We start from the raw sequence: 16,056 nt of genomic DNA, 5'->3' as shown, positions 1-16,056 counted from the left end.
CTTGGGTTTAGGTTCACCTGAGGCATGCGCAGCACATGTCCAAGCCAGGTCCACCGCCGCATCCTCAAGACGCTCGTTATAGGAGGCTGCTGCGTCCGTTCTCGGACTTCCATGTTAGCTATAAAATCGAACCACCTTATACCTAATATTCTTCTCAAGCACTTACTCTCAAAACTCAGAAGTTTGGTGTTTTGAGCTTTGGTAAGGTGCCAAGATTCGCACCCATATAGGAGAACTGGCACTATACAAGAGTTGAATAATCGGCATTTCGTTTTGACCGAGTATAGACTAGAGTTCCATACAACACGCATCATGTTAAAAGTTGCTCCAGCAATTCCTAGGCGGGTTGCAAGCTCTTTATGCATGCTTCCATCCTCAGTTATGTGTACTCCCAAGTATTTAAAGCATTCAAATTTCTCAATCCTCTGTCCATTATTATAGGGAGGCGGATCAGGTTCAGGACAGGATTTGTTGCACATAACCTGAGTCTTTTATGTATTAATATTAAGACCCAGAGGAGTTGAGTGCAGTGTGTCAACAATTTCTTGAAAATCACTAACAGACTTTTTCTCATTGTTAACCACCTCATATAAGTTAACAATAATGTAAATTCTTAAAAAAAAAAAAAAAAAAGTTCTTAATATTGTTGTATTTACAAATATAAAATAGCCCGTTATTATTTGCCCATTTTTGAAATAAATACTTTTACAAAAGGTATGATTCTTCGCTATAACTTTTATGATACTTTGATAGATGTCGGTATTAGTGCAGAAGTGACGTGTCGAATAATTAAAATCTCTACTTTAAAACAAGTGAATTTCACTAGTTTTTTCTTTTCACTTTTTTCACGTTTTCACTTATTTATTTTATTTTATTTACATTTTGCACATTTTTTATAACATGGTATATGACTTTATTTTTTTATTATTTAAACTACGTAAAATGATTTTTAAAAAGTTAATATTTTTAGGAAAATAGAATTATACTGCATGTTATTCAGGGACACTATTAATAAAAGGGAAGTAATAATAAAGTTTAGTTTAAATTTTTATAAACACAATGATGAAAATATTTATTTACATATTTGTAAACTCCCCTTAGGGATTTAACGTGAGTATATTAATTACACACACAAATGATATAGATATAACACAATACGCAAACAAATGAAAAACAGAAACCAGCCAGGCTTATGACCTGTCATTGGGGGGTTTAAGTGGCCACTTTGCACACTGTATAACACTTACAATTTTTCCACCTGGTGATTTTTGCGAAGTAAAAGAGCTAAAACCTTTATTGATGCGAGGGAGATTCATCTGACTGAATTATTTCACCTACTAGGCGATGCCTGAAAATATTTTCCAATTTTAATGCTCGTTGGACCAGTTTGTTGACTTTTTTTTGTTTATTTAATTTGTTTTGGTTCATAAACAGTAAAATATCAATAAATACACTACGTAAAATAAAAACATTAAACCTCTTTCACCAATTATTTGTGAACACCAATAATTTATTTTTTGTATTTGCGCAATGATCAATAAAACAAATTAAATTTAGAAAATTAGAATTAATCACAATAAAATAAGTAGAAAAATGTAAAATAAATTTATAAGTCGATAAAAAGGAAACACCATGTTTTTTTTCCTCTCTGTAAGGGTCTTTTTTTACTATTTATTAGTAGCATAAAAAATATTTATAAATTTATAATTTTGAATTCCCACGAAAACGGTCCATTGCATTGGCTGTGACGATTCGTGTAAATTTTGAACTTTGTTTGTGACCGTATAAATTTGAATAGAACATCGTCATGAATCTTGGTGTCACAATTATCAAGGCCGAACATGTCGCGTTTTTGTTTTTGTAGGGACAATTTTTTTTAGTTCAAGAGCAGTGTGGCAAAATTCCCCTCCCCATACAAATGAATAAAATGTTTCCTAAAAAACAGTTTTTGACAGCGTGCTTCGTCATGAATAACAGTTTAATTAATTTTTGTGAAACTATCCCAGCAACAACAAATCTACCAAAATCTACCCATTTATTTTTGGTAACGCAGCTCCCAAGGTAAAAAAAACTCCTTGGACTAAACTCCTACGCAAAATATTGCTGAGTATAATATCATTTGAAATTTCTAGTCAGGTAATAATGCTGTGGGTGCGCAAATGATTTACATTTTAATATGCTGTAAAGTGAAGAATATAATGTGGATCGAGTTCGTATTGTGATCGAGAAAGCTTTTTGATAGGCGATGATAACTGTGATCGTCGCTCCGTAATTTTTCCACAGAAATGAACTTTGGCCGAAAATTGCTATAAACTAGACCTCGATACGACGATCAGATGCCGTCAACCTATAACATAATAAATAATTTAATTTGTTATTTGAAAAAATTACAAATATTGCTTGTTTATTTTTAAGCCTTGACAAAAAAACAAAACCAGAACTCTGGACGAGTGCTTTCGATTTGATGGATGCTCTTAGGTAAAAATCCTAAATAAGAAAATCAAGTAAAGATAAGTGTGTAGTTGTTGACGCGTTGTTTGCCATTCTTGAGGTCTTGGGTTTTATTCCTGGTAAGGTAGACATGAAATATTGATTTCAAACGTTCTTTGAACTGCAATACCTCATTGCTCCTGGATTGGCAGACTATGTGTGAAACTGATCACTTACCTTTATGAAACAGGCATTTTGGTTACGTAACTCTGACAGACGCCATGGCGCAGTTGGTCAGACGACTAACTGTGAAGCTGGCGTCGCGGGTTTGATTCCCGCCAATTGCAAGGAAAATCCACGAATGATTTTTTTTTCAATTGGTCTGGGTATTGAGGTGTAATTTTCACAGCTTCTTTCTATTATATATCCTCTTTCCTATCTGCGGACAAGACTCTAAAAGAGAAGCTTAGAGGGTTATTTAAAATAAATAAAAAAATAAAATACGATCGAAATACGCCGAATTTGGATTACCATTGCAGTGCCCTATGCACCACTGGGAGCTAAAAGGAGAATGATAATGATGAAACCAGTATTCAGTAAAAAAATATTCAACTTAGAACTTAAGTTTTGTTAAAAATTTAATTTTCAATATCATTATCCAATTACGAATATTCACAATGATTTTTCATACGTAAAACGACGCCCTAGGAAAAATTTAATAACATTTGATTTATGAACAAAGGCAACTGACATGTTTGAACAAAACTCGTTTCTGGGGCATATTATTATTGACCAGCCCTGGCTAGAGAAGTCACGCCAAGCTCGTGGATTATTTCACACGTCTGATCCAATAATTGGGGCGATTAGTTTGACTCATCACGAGAAAGATATATCGATTATTGCCCTACACTTGAACACTGTGATTCATGGACCAAGTTTGTTTGGACACAGCTTAGAAGAATAATATTGTATCTACAGGTATAGGTACTGGTTAGGGCTACGATATAAAACATCGTATCTGCGCTGTCCGTTTGATAAAAAAATGTAGCTTCGATTATTATATCTTTTTTATTCACTCCTGCTTATTTATTTTGCATATTTATATTTATTAGCGAAGTTTGAAAGATAAAGTGAGGTGGAAAAAAGCAGAAGGCGCTTCTCGAGGAATTACGTGAACCGCATGGATGATTCGAGATATGTGAAAATTACTAAAACTGAAAGCGGATCATTGACGGGAAGGCTGCCAAAAAGATGAAAGGATAGCTGAATGTAGTCATCCCTGGACGCCAGCCTTCACAAACAGGTCATACGACCTAGACCACGAGAAAGAAGAAGAAGAAATTGACAAAAATAAACTACTCGTACATACTACATTGCGCCAAACTAATAAATAATCTGAATTTATCATAAATTTTTATTTATTTATTTATTTAACAGACTTATGCAGTCCATTCTAACGATGGTAAATGCAATTTCTTATAATAAATACATGTACTGATAAAATAAAATACTATTAAATAAAATTAAAGCTAGGACAAAAAAAATCAAAATTACTACCTCAAGACAAGATCCGGTCTATCATGGTGATTTTTTAAATCTATAAAGACTTACACCAAAAAAATCCAGATCTTGTCTCGAGTTTACAGTACGAAACAATCGGGACATTGGGGCATGCATACAAGCCATAGTTTGTGCTGTGTTGATCAAGGAACAGCACATTATTATTTCCCAACCGGCGGATTATGAACGATTAAGGGCCAGTTTCACAAAAAACGAATAAATCTATAAAAAAATGTAAATTTCAATAATAATTGTTGCATTTTCGTCAAGACAGGCTAGCCATTTTGAAGGAAATGTAACAAAAACTAAAATAAAATGTAAGAATATATTATATAGACATACTGTATGGATTTATTTAAAAGGGTGTTTTTACACTAGAATATTTCATAGTCCCTGGACTGGTACCTGAAACGTAAGATCAATCATCTTACCTTCATGTAACGAAAATTATCAAGATACGCTGCGATTAGTGTACCAATGCAGTGCCCTATGCACCAACGGTAGCTATATTGAGCTATATTTAATTTAATGAGTTATATTTAATTCACCTATTTTTAGATTACTGAAGACCAGGAACAGGAACAGGAAGAAGGAATGCACCATATTTTAATATATTTAGTTCATCTTTGCCTAACTTAAAAAGTAAAGTGACCAGCATATTCTTATCAAAAAGAGCAAATCATCTTCAAGAGATCGGGTTAGAATAGTTATTTGATTGATTAACGTATTTTGTTATTTTATAGCAAACTTATTTTTAATTTAATTACTTTAAAATGTGTATGTATTTCAAGTAATTGATAATATGTATGAGATATTAATATATCATACTCGATTTTTTTTCTAGCACTAACCACATATATGTAAATGGCAGAAATGCAGTATATAAATAAATAAATTAGGTGCAGAAAGGTAGTGATGATGATGATAAATGTGTGTTTTTAATTTAAATTTAAACTAGGGTAAATTTGATACCGTTTTAGCATAATTTTATGCTATTTAGGTTGATTGTTTATTATTTGTTATTATTTTCCTTGCTAGGCACACAGGAATCTATCGCTGCATCGGCATGGCTAATTTTACCGATTTTCCGGCAGATCAACCGATTTTGGGAACACTCTACCGATCTACCGAATTCGATGGCAATTTTTATGACACAACAGCAGGTCACTCCCTCCCCCTGTTGCTCACCACGGTTTTTGAACGGTTTCTGATAAGCTAAACTGTTTAGTAAAAAACAGTTTTTAGAGCAGTGTGGCAAAATCGTGGCCATCCCCCGTGGCTATGAGAACATAAAAATTTGGAACTGTTTCTGTGTTTTTCTGCGTGGCTCGTCACAAGTAGCAGCTCAATTAATTTTCGTGAAACTGTGCTAGCTGATCGAATCTGCCGATTTATTTTCCCGTATCATATTGGTGTAACTATGGTGTAATATATACCATGGGCAGCTCATTTCGCGCTATCTCTAATTTAAAGTTTTTTTCGTTTAAAAATACATTTTGAAGATTGGCTCCTAAGAAATTGCCAGCCATGGTATATTTTATTTAAAAGTCTTTTACAAGTTCCAATAAACGAGGAAAAAAAATATAACCAAAATGACACTGCTCAATAAGAACAACTCATTGCGCATCTAAACGGACGTGAAAATCTAAGAAATTTAACCTGACGTTTTGAACTGAAAACGCCAGTAATTAAAATAAAAAAAATTGAGGGCTTGCATACGGGGTTTTACTACGAAATGCATCGCTAGATAGATACACACCAATACTATGCTTCAATATATATTTGTTTACTTGTAAAGATATGCCGCCTATCTCTTATTCTGTGATAAATGTCGTTCAGGCGTTTGTTTTATGTATTATTGGGTCCATTGATCATGTAAAATCCAATCCCGAAACTCTTGATTATAATGTAAGATTTGAAAGTATTACACGAAGTCTAAGATCGTTATTTTATAACAAGTGTTTAACAAAAACTTACAAGATACTTTATTATCTCGTGGAAAATATATTTCAAAGTGAGCTGAAGATATTTTAGGTTTAATGAGAATAGTTGTAAAGGAATAAGTAAATTTATAAGAAGATACATAATAAATTATATTTCATATATCTTTTGCGACTTTATACATTACATTCTTAATAAGGAAGAGAAAATAATAACGTTTTCGCACATTGAAGGGCAAAACGCACAGTGGCAAATTACAGCGCAAATATTACAATAGCATTTTTTGAATATAAAATAAATATTTGCGTTCATAAGATTTACCAGATACTCGTATTTAAATTTTGGGGGGCATTTTCAACGAGTTGTAAATAACTAACAATAATAACCAAGGACGACATCCGTGGTGTACTGGAAGTCACTTAACCCAGGCACGGAAGGTTCCGGGTTCGATTCCCGGTCAGAAAAAAAAAAGATTTTTCTGAAGCTTAGGGGTTCTGTGCCGTAATTCACCACTGTAAAAAAAAACAGTTCAAAAACTCACTATTAGAAAATGGAAATCAAGTTGTGGTAGAGTGGGGATTCAAACGGACGTCTGATTCATGAGTCCGCAACTCTAGCCACTGGACCACAGCCCGATTGAAATTGAGACCTCACCGGAATCGAAGTCGGAACTAGATTTTTTTTGCTTTTTTTAGCGTTTTCGGGCCGGCTTAGCAAAAAAAAGTTAAAATATGTTTAAAGTTAATTTATGGTTGCGTTTTTGCACAAAATTTGATGGATAAAAATACCTAAGATCAAACAACTTATTTTGTCTATTTTGACATGAACGAAACAATTATTTAACTTTAAACGTCGTGTTGAGGAGAGGGCGAAGTGAAAATAAATATCTCGTCAGAGAGACAAATTTAGAGTGGACTGTATTGTTGGGAAGGAAGGTTGCGCAACTCCTGCTGATGATGAGGCGTGGCGTGTTCTGAAACTTGGTGGAGATGCTGGCGGTCTCGCGACGCTGGTACGGCTTTTACGAAGCTGACGGTGATGGACGCTAGCACAGCTTGCTTGTTGAATGTTGTTTGTTTGGATCACTTGACTTGTTTGATGTTAGTTTAGTATTGCAAGTATAACATTTTTTCCGGCAAAAACGTTTTAGAATACAAAAAACAATTGTTTAAAACAAGAGAAATCTGTAACTAGTCTACGAACAATGTTTAAAAAAAGATATACCATAATTACTCGTACATACTAGTTTTGCATTTCTTTAACAAATTAAATAAATTTCATGAAAGAGGTAAAAAATAAAATATTTAAACGGAAATAAAACTAAAAACAATAATGGTTGATTGCATAAATGAAGAATATTGCTATAAAAAATTCAAATAATGTGAAAGGACGACTGTTTAGACTAAATTATATACGAGTACATACTACTTCTGAAAAATTGTGTAGTTATATGTGACAAGGCAGAATTGTAAATATTAGACAGTATGTAAAGTTACCACTTAAACCAGGTCAATAACGGTCCATAAACCCTTTAAATGTTTAGATTTTCATATTTATAAACTATACGCATTATGATCTATAAAAACATCATTTCCTTCATCTCTATTGAGATATTGGTTTTCTTAGATGATATTCAAAATAGGCTTATTCCAGCAGTCTATAAACATTTGGAAATACTCAAAATATGGTAAAGGGAGTTTTATTTGTCGAAGGCTGTGGAAATATTATTGAGAATCCACATTATTAATAATATTTAAAGCATTAACTTAATGGTAAAGTATTTTGAAAAACGTTATATAATAACCACTAATCGACTTTTCTATGAACCGGTTTCAAGACGTGCCTGTCTCTTCGTCAGGCCACTAATTCGACTAACAGGAAAATCCCACTATGCACCTTCACCACAGAAGTCGCACAAAAATATAGTTCTAACCTGTTTAATATAATTCTAAGCTTAAACCAGCGTGTTTTACTTCCATATTGATTTGTTGAAATAAAAAGAAAATCAACAAAACATTTGAATTTATTTTTTTCTTAGATTAAGAGTTTAAGGAAAAACACATTGTAATTATTTCTGATTATTCATAATAATAATTTGTAACAAATCAACAGACAGAAATGAATGATATATTTCACTGTATTATTACAAGCGGTAAAAAAGAAACCTCTTTGTCTATCATATTCGTTAGTACTAATGTACTGCATTCAGTTATTTGAAATATAATTTAAAAATGAAATATCAAAGTAATTTGTAATTTATTGCCACCAAATATACTGCAGTCCTAAATGACTAAATCAAAAGTAATGAATGAGATTCAGAACTTGAACACAATTTCTTTCGACAATCACAATCCCATAATGCATTCTGAATACCGTACTTTACAGACATGTCTGGTATCTAATGTATCATTCGTCATAAAAATATCAAAATATCCTGATTCACACGATTCTGTTGATCTATTGCACCGATCTTAAACAGAAATCGTAAACATTTTATAGCGTGAAAACACTCGAAAGGGAAGAATGTATTTTCCCTAACGTTTTTATGATATTTGGAGTAATAATGATGTCGCAACCGGATTGTCATCCTAGCAAGAATACCTACATATTGGCTAGCTAAATTATAAAATGGCGTCGAACTGAAAAAAAGCTATTCACTAATGAAAATAATATCATTATGAAAATTTAAGCAAATGCGTAAAAACATTCATAATTTGTACTTTGAAACAAAGGCAAGTTAATATTTTATTTAGCCGATAAAGTAACTTGTAAAACTCACTCGAGTTAAACGAAAATTACAATTGCATCTGTTACAAAATTAGTAGTATTTGAATCATTTTAAAAGCAGTTGTGCAAAATAGTGAATATCTTTTACGTATTGACGTATATTTATATACTTACAGCATACCTGCAAAACAAAATGTATATTCAGTATGATAAATTGGCACAATAGAAAATTCATAAAAACAAAAAAATAAAAACAGACACAATTATTTTACCAATACACTTCACGATACATAGAAAGGGAAAGTCTAAAACTGGTAATTCTAGAATAGAAAAGATCCACATCTATTGGTAAGACCAATCATCCTCCCCACAGGCATCATTAACGGTAAATTAGTCCTGCATTCTGGAATAACAATATAAATGATCTATATTATCGGGTAGGAATTGAGTTGTGAGTCAACTCTCATTTCACCGCCTTAACGATTTTATCGATGGTCGGAAAACTTTTGAGTATATTGGTTGCTTTGAGACTGTTTATTTAAACAGCTTCTGCCGGGATATTGAAGGTTCGAGGGAGGTGGGCGATTAAGGACCCGCAGAAATGATTCTTCCAGATGTCATACACTCTCTCCATACTGGTCTCAACCGCCCCACTGGGACTGTGAACAGGGCCCGGGGATGGAGTTGTCTCGCCACATATTTGGTAAGTCATTTTTGCGAGATGCTACTTTTGCAGCGTTCATTTGTGAATCCAGAAAGCGTCGTTTGTCCGTGTGAGCTCTTTTATCGCTTTCGCCTGATGAGGTAAAATTCTTCTACAACTACAGTTTGAGTATGTATGAGTGGTGGCGAAAGGTGCTTTTCAAGTTCTTTTGGTTTTGATTTGGTTTGGTAAAGCTTTGCTAAAATTGTGTAAGTTCGCTGCTTTTGGGTGGGCTGTTGGTGGCCGACCTTGGTCACCAGGGGGCGTTCTGGGACTCCAGAGAGCAGATACTAACATTACCTATCACTGTCGACATAAAGGGGTTTGAACTGTGTGACTTATTTATTTATTTTATTTATACTTCTTATTGTTCCTACTATGAAGGCAATGAGGAGGTTTTGAGCGACAATGAAAAAGACACAACAAGTTTTAAATGTAAATATTTTGTTAACGCTTTTGCTTACTGAATTTGGATGGTACAGGAAGAAATATAATCGATTCGTTAAAGAAAAAAAAATCTTGCCGGTATGAGTAATTTCGAAGACAAATATTTGGTCTTTAAAACGAATTTGGGTATGTGGTGGATGCTTTCAATGTCCGTGCGAGATCTCTTGACAATTTTGTCTCGGTTTTGGTAGTTGTTTTCAAGAAGAACAATTCGATCGGGGTCTGTTTCGCTGTCTATCACTGCTTACATTTTTGCTCGCTTTTCATTCTAATTTCTTTAATTTAGCTAAGCTATTGACGTAAAAAATATATCCTAAATTAAACTTATCGGTATTTACCGATGCGTCTTATGATTTCATAAGACGCAAACTTATTAAAAAAGCAGTAAAATTCTGAAAAAAAGGTTTACTATTTCTCGTTTGTAAGAATCTTCTTAATGTTCTATAATCTCGTATATATAAGCACGTTTGCCGAAAATAATTCCAAACTGTCTCGTTAATTCCGCAATAACTTGTCCGAACTGCTTTTAAAATAGTCGTAAACCATTTAAAATGATCGATTTTGACGTATTAGCTCTCACGAAGAACACATCACGAGTCCAAATTAAGAGCTATATATCACATATTAGATTTTATATGAAAGCATGAAGATACGGTCATACTGAGAGCTTCGCAGACACTAATTAGAGCAAGAGAAGCAGGTATTTTTGGTTGGTAAAAACAAAAAACAAATAAGGACCAGAAAACCGGACAAGAGTTTTTGACTCGATGGTTACTCTCAGGTAAAAATTCTGAAAAAAAATCGAGTGGGGATGAGCCCATCGGATCACCTACCACAGTCTAGGTTCCGGGTTCGATTTCTGGTAGGATTGAAAAGAAGTGATTGTTCTAAAGGTAGTTTACCACTGCAATATTTCGGTAGTCAGATGGCAGAAGGGACCATCTGTAATTTTTTTAGGCTTTTAGTTTTTAAAACTTAAAAAAAATATTTCAGTAAACACACATAGAAAAATGATAAAAAAAACAGTATCATTTACAATGGTAATTTATTATTGAGAAGCAACAACAACAACAACAACAAACCATTACGATGATATAACGTCACATAACTCTATCTTTGCATTCAAATCTCGCTTCCTCTACATTAATACATCTTCTAATGCACGCGTGCCAATTATTTCGACTTTTGACATGTCCATCTTTAAGTATTTGTTGGATTTGATCATGCCATGTCTTTCTCGGTCTTCTTCTATTTCTATATCCATCAACATTCGCATTGAAAATATTCTTAGCCGTTCTTTCGTTGTCCATTCGCTCTACATGTCCAAACCAGCGCAGAGCGCCTTTCTTGATTTTGTCAATAATGCTTTTGTCAGCCTCACATAATCAGGGTCCGGATCAGGACTCCATTGTGAACTGATAATTTTGCCTATTTTAGCTTGTGGTTTGAAGTTTTGAAATTGAATCTTTTTTCAGCTCACCTGAACATATTTCAAAATTAAAAATAGTCGCTTTTGTCTATTTACTACTGATTTGACTGTTCCTTAACCTTTTACCATAATTGTAAGACTAATCTTTACCATTTGGCGTGCTAATCTAGTGCCCTGTGCATCATTGGGTGCGGATAGTAGTATGATGATGACTATCATCATCGTTCGTCTTTCCGTACCTAATTATTCGGGATTTTTATCTGAGAGGAGTCATCGAGTCGAAAAAACTCGTCAAAGGTCTTGGTTCTATTTGAGATACAGAATACAGAATTGTATTGTTCTTTTGCATGGACACTTAGCAAGAAGTCCAAAAGTATTTTAAAGCTGGTATGTACGAGTATGTGAATGGAATAATTCAGTCAAATGAATAGATTATGTAGGTTTCAAGCTCTTTGACTTCACGAAAATCAACAATTCGAGGAATCGAAGAAATATAGATGCTTAAAGATAGGCACGGTAGTGAAATTTACTCTACATTCAGTACCTGTCTACAAAAAATAGAAGAAACTGAAAAAAGTGTTGATCTAATCTATTATTTATGACAAGTTGAAAATGGTTCCAATCTAAAGTATCGGGTTTAAATCGGGTTATGGTCCTATGGCTAGGGTCTCGGACTCACGGACCAATAGTCTGCGGTTCGAACCCCACTCAACTCCAACTTTATTTCCATTTTCTAATAGTGAGTTATTTACAACTTGTTGAAAATGGCCCTGGAAATTGAATATTTGGGTAAATCATAAGAACGCAAATATTTAAAAAAAAAAAAAAAAAAAAGAGTATTTGATAACTATTTTATGTATCGGTTTTATACCTAAAAAAGTAAAAAAGAGTGTTTAATTATTTATAACATTAAAGGGATGAATGATAAAGAGTACATTTTTGTTTAATATTATGTATATATGGCTCAGAGTAATGATTCGCCATAGAAGCCCTTTGGCTCTTTTGCATAGAACAAAAGTGCTTCAAATTTTAAATGCGGTTTTTAGTTTAACAACAAATATGTAACAAATGGTTTCAGTTTATGCTTGCAATTCTCGACCTGAGTATCTAAGGTCCGTTGTATTGCTGTAAACTGAGGTTAACTTCGTGGTTGATAATCACAGAATGGTTTTTGTCCGTATGGGCGTCTCTATTAGCCGGTGACGTATTATCACTCTGAGATTTAGGGCATGTTTCAAAATTATGCAACCTGTTTTTTTCGTTTAACAATATTTTTTTTTTTTTCAGTAAAAAAAATACAAATAGTTGATAAATAAAACAGATAATAAGGTCAATAATATGAGGAATTTAAAAAATATTAAATAAATACCTTACAAGAATACGTATTTGCTTAGATATCAGAAAATGAATAAAAGCATAATTTGAATAAATACCGAAGTCATTACGACTCATCTGCGGATTACATAAAATGTTTTGAGTGTGCTTTAACCTACAAAATAAAAGCTTAAAAATCCATAAATCATTAATGAACGGGAAAACGACAAAACGAAATAGGAACAAGTATAAATTTTTGTTTATTTTACGATTTTTAAAAAGGATTCATCTAGGCCAGGGTATAATTATAACTCGATAGTGCGCTATCGCGGTTTATGGACAATAAATTACTCTAAGCACTCTACACAACCTTAAATATTGACATAATCGACATATTATGTAGAACAAATAAAAAGTCGATTCGTCGGTATAAATAATTTATTTAATGCGTCGTAAAAGAATATCAGACATGTTATGGTTTTGGTGAACCTGTCCTGTCGACATTTTGGATTCGAGACACATCTGAAGACATAAATCACCGATTAAAGTCGCCATTTCTGATCAACGAAAGAGCAGACATTATCACTTAACACGAGTGGAAAGTAAACTTCGGATGTTTCATATTTGTCCATGATTCTCGCCTACATTTATTCCAAGTAGAAGTCCCCGCCACCATCCTCTCACGGCTCGACTGAATCTTCGTTCACCTGTTTGAATTCTTCCATCTCCATTGCAGATACGATCTTGATGATTCTCAATCTATCACGCCAAATCGCGCCTTATTTGCTCGAGGAGAGATCGTTATTAAACGGTAATATTTATATCCGGATAGAGTCAATAAATCAACGAAGCTCGAGTACTGCCTTTTAACCTTTACCGTATTTTGAATGAAACTGGTAACTTGAACACTTTGTATCCCGGAGCCGTGTAAACACGTGATTATATAACCATGCGTTGTGTCCCGGTCCCGTGTTTTCACGTGGTTTACCAGCTCTCTAAAAAAGTGCATTTTATTGACATCTAGTGACTTTTATTAGTACTTTTTCGCTGCTGGTAAACCACGTGAAAACACGAGACCAGGACACAACGCATGGTTATTATAATAAAACATACAATAATATTGTTGATTTTAATCAAATCTTTCTACTTAAATTTGTATAACTGCGAAAAACGCTTTCCTGAAATTTTATCAACTACCTTTGGTTTAAAATGTTCTCCTTATATTGCCTTTTCAAATTTTAAATATTACTATTTAAAGGTACCTGTTATTCTATCTTTTTTCTCTGCTGCATTGACATGTTTTTATACTTTTAAACTACTTTTAATTACTTTTATTGTATATGCATATAAAATCAAAATATTGCTGCTCTTACTATGTGTCATTAATTTTAAAGATGTTTTGAAATTGACTTAAATTTATTTTCTTATTTAAAGATTCTTTAAAGATTCGTCTCATCGTTTCTTTGAATCCCTTAAAATATGTATGTGTATATCAATGTTTTTCCTTTTTAAAAAATATTTTATTATTATTTTATTTTATTTTTACATCTGAGCATGTTTTTCATTCTTTGTTTTAATTTTTAACTTTGAATTACTTTTACAAATTTTCTTAATTTTTTTACTTTAATTTTATTTTTAAACAACTTCTATTTATGTTTTTTTTTTTCCTTCTCTTTTTTGTACTTTAATTAATAACCTTACATATAATTACTTTATAATATGGAAACTTCACTGGTCCATTAGACTTAAGTCTAACTGTGTAAAATTATAACACTTTGTGACTGTACTGTATGTTTCCTAAATAAAAGAAAATAAATTTTAAAAAAATAATCACGTGTTTACACAGCTCCGGGATACAAAGCATAAAAAAGAAGTGAGACCCTGGATATGTGCGACATTGCAATGCGCAATGTTGCTCTCCATAAAGGCCAATGTTGGCAAAACTATCATAAAAAATGACTTATTTAATTATTTCAAATAAATATGAGAAGTTTCAATTGATTTAACTGAGCATTTTCATAATTATGACTCTTTTAAGAAACCGAAGGGTTGAAGACAAAGCATGAAATTTTACAAAAATGGGCCGGGCACAGGGTAAATTCAATGTGTATTCGGCCGGTACTCAAAGTGTTAATACGAGAGACGTTGGATGATCTAAATGCCACCGCTAACAGAAATACATTTTGCATTCACAAATGCCTGAATTTCGCGACCAATTCATCATAGTATTTTAAAAGTGACCATCTCAAATAGATAATGGCGGCTGTGAATGGAATATTTATATACTTATATTTTTTGTGATGGAATAAAATTTATGAATGAATCAATGAAACTTCACGTGCAACTTTATGATAGGGTGACGCTTTTATTCGCGTAAGTTAATTTATAGGTGGAAAAACAAAGTTAGATTTACTTTAAATCGTTATTTATCATAAATGACTTGTATGATTTACATTTTAAAATGTTACATAATATTATACAAACTGTAAGCTGACAAAAACGATTTAATAATAACATGAATTAGAACCAAAACATTAATTTTGTTTGATTTATTATACTCGTATTTATATTTATTCACGAATAAACAAACTGGTATTTAATTAATATATTTGATACCGGTTTCGTAAATGAGCCAATTTAAAAAAAAAAACATTAATCAAGTGTAATAAAAAAAATCCATCAAACCATACATAAATTTACGTAAAAAAAACTAATTTGAATATAAATTGACAAATTATCTACTCTGCTAATGTTTATTTTTTGTACCTAAACTTATTAGTAAATTTTTAAGTTGCTCGAATTCCACTCGTCCATGCGCTTTGTAGCTGCAAGATAATTGGTAATCTTGCTTCAATGTGCAAATGTTATCAACCATAAAATACTTAAGTTTAGTAAAAGGGGTCTAGAATTTCAATAGTCCACGCGCCCAGTAGCTGCAAGACTTGTTATAATCTAAATCCTATTTTTTAAAACTAGTTTTGAAAAAAATAAATAATATCATTTAAGCACTAAACTTCATTGTCAAATTAAAACATAATGTAATTGGGGGCTAGATTACTTACCGTCCATGCGCTCCATCGCTGCAAGATTTGCTGTAATCTAGCTCCTATAATATGATATCATGTCGGCCTCGTAGTGTAATGGTCAGCACGTTTGCCTACTGTGCAAGAGGCCTCGGGTTCGATTCCCGACATGGTTGATTTGAAATATTGATTTAAAAGGGTGTTTTCACATTAGAATACTTCATAGTCCCTGGACTGGTACCTGAAGCGTAAGACTGATCACCTTACCTTCATTTAACAAAATTGATCGAGATATGCTGCGATTGGTGTACCAATCCAGTGCACTATCCACCATTAGGTGCGGAAAAGGAATGATGATGATTATATGTTATAATTAAAATATATCATAACTGCAAAAGAGGAACACGAATCCCAATCGTCCATGCGCTATGTAGCTGCAAGACGTGCTGGGATATTTAATTTTTTTTTTGTATTTTCACTAA

General features: G+C 32.8%; 1 non-coding gene across 1 annotated transcript; it reads left to right on the top strand.

Moving 5' to 3' along the window:
* Positions 1-15,677: 15,677 nt before the first annotated feature.
* TRNAS-ACU (transfer RNA serine (anticodon ACU)) lies at positions 15,678-15,750 on the top strand. The gene has a single exon. It is a non-coding gene; the product is annotated as a tRNA-Ser (tRNA).
* The last annotated feature ends 306 nt before the right edge of the window (positions 15,751-16,056 follow it).

The sequence above is a fragment of the Micrasema longulum genome, unplaced genomic scaffold, assembly GCF_059751315.1.
Source record: "Micrasema longulum isolate JH-2025_06_02 unplaced genomic scaffold, ASM5975131v1 h1tg001334l, whole genome shotgun sequence".
Lineage (NCBI taxonomy): Eukaryota > Metazoa > Arthropoda > Insecta > Trichoptera > Brachycentridae > Micrasema > Micrasema longulum.
Note: the sequence above shows the minus strand (reverse complement) of the source record. Positions and strands in the feature narration are given on the sequence as shown.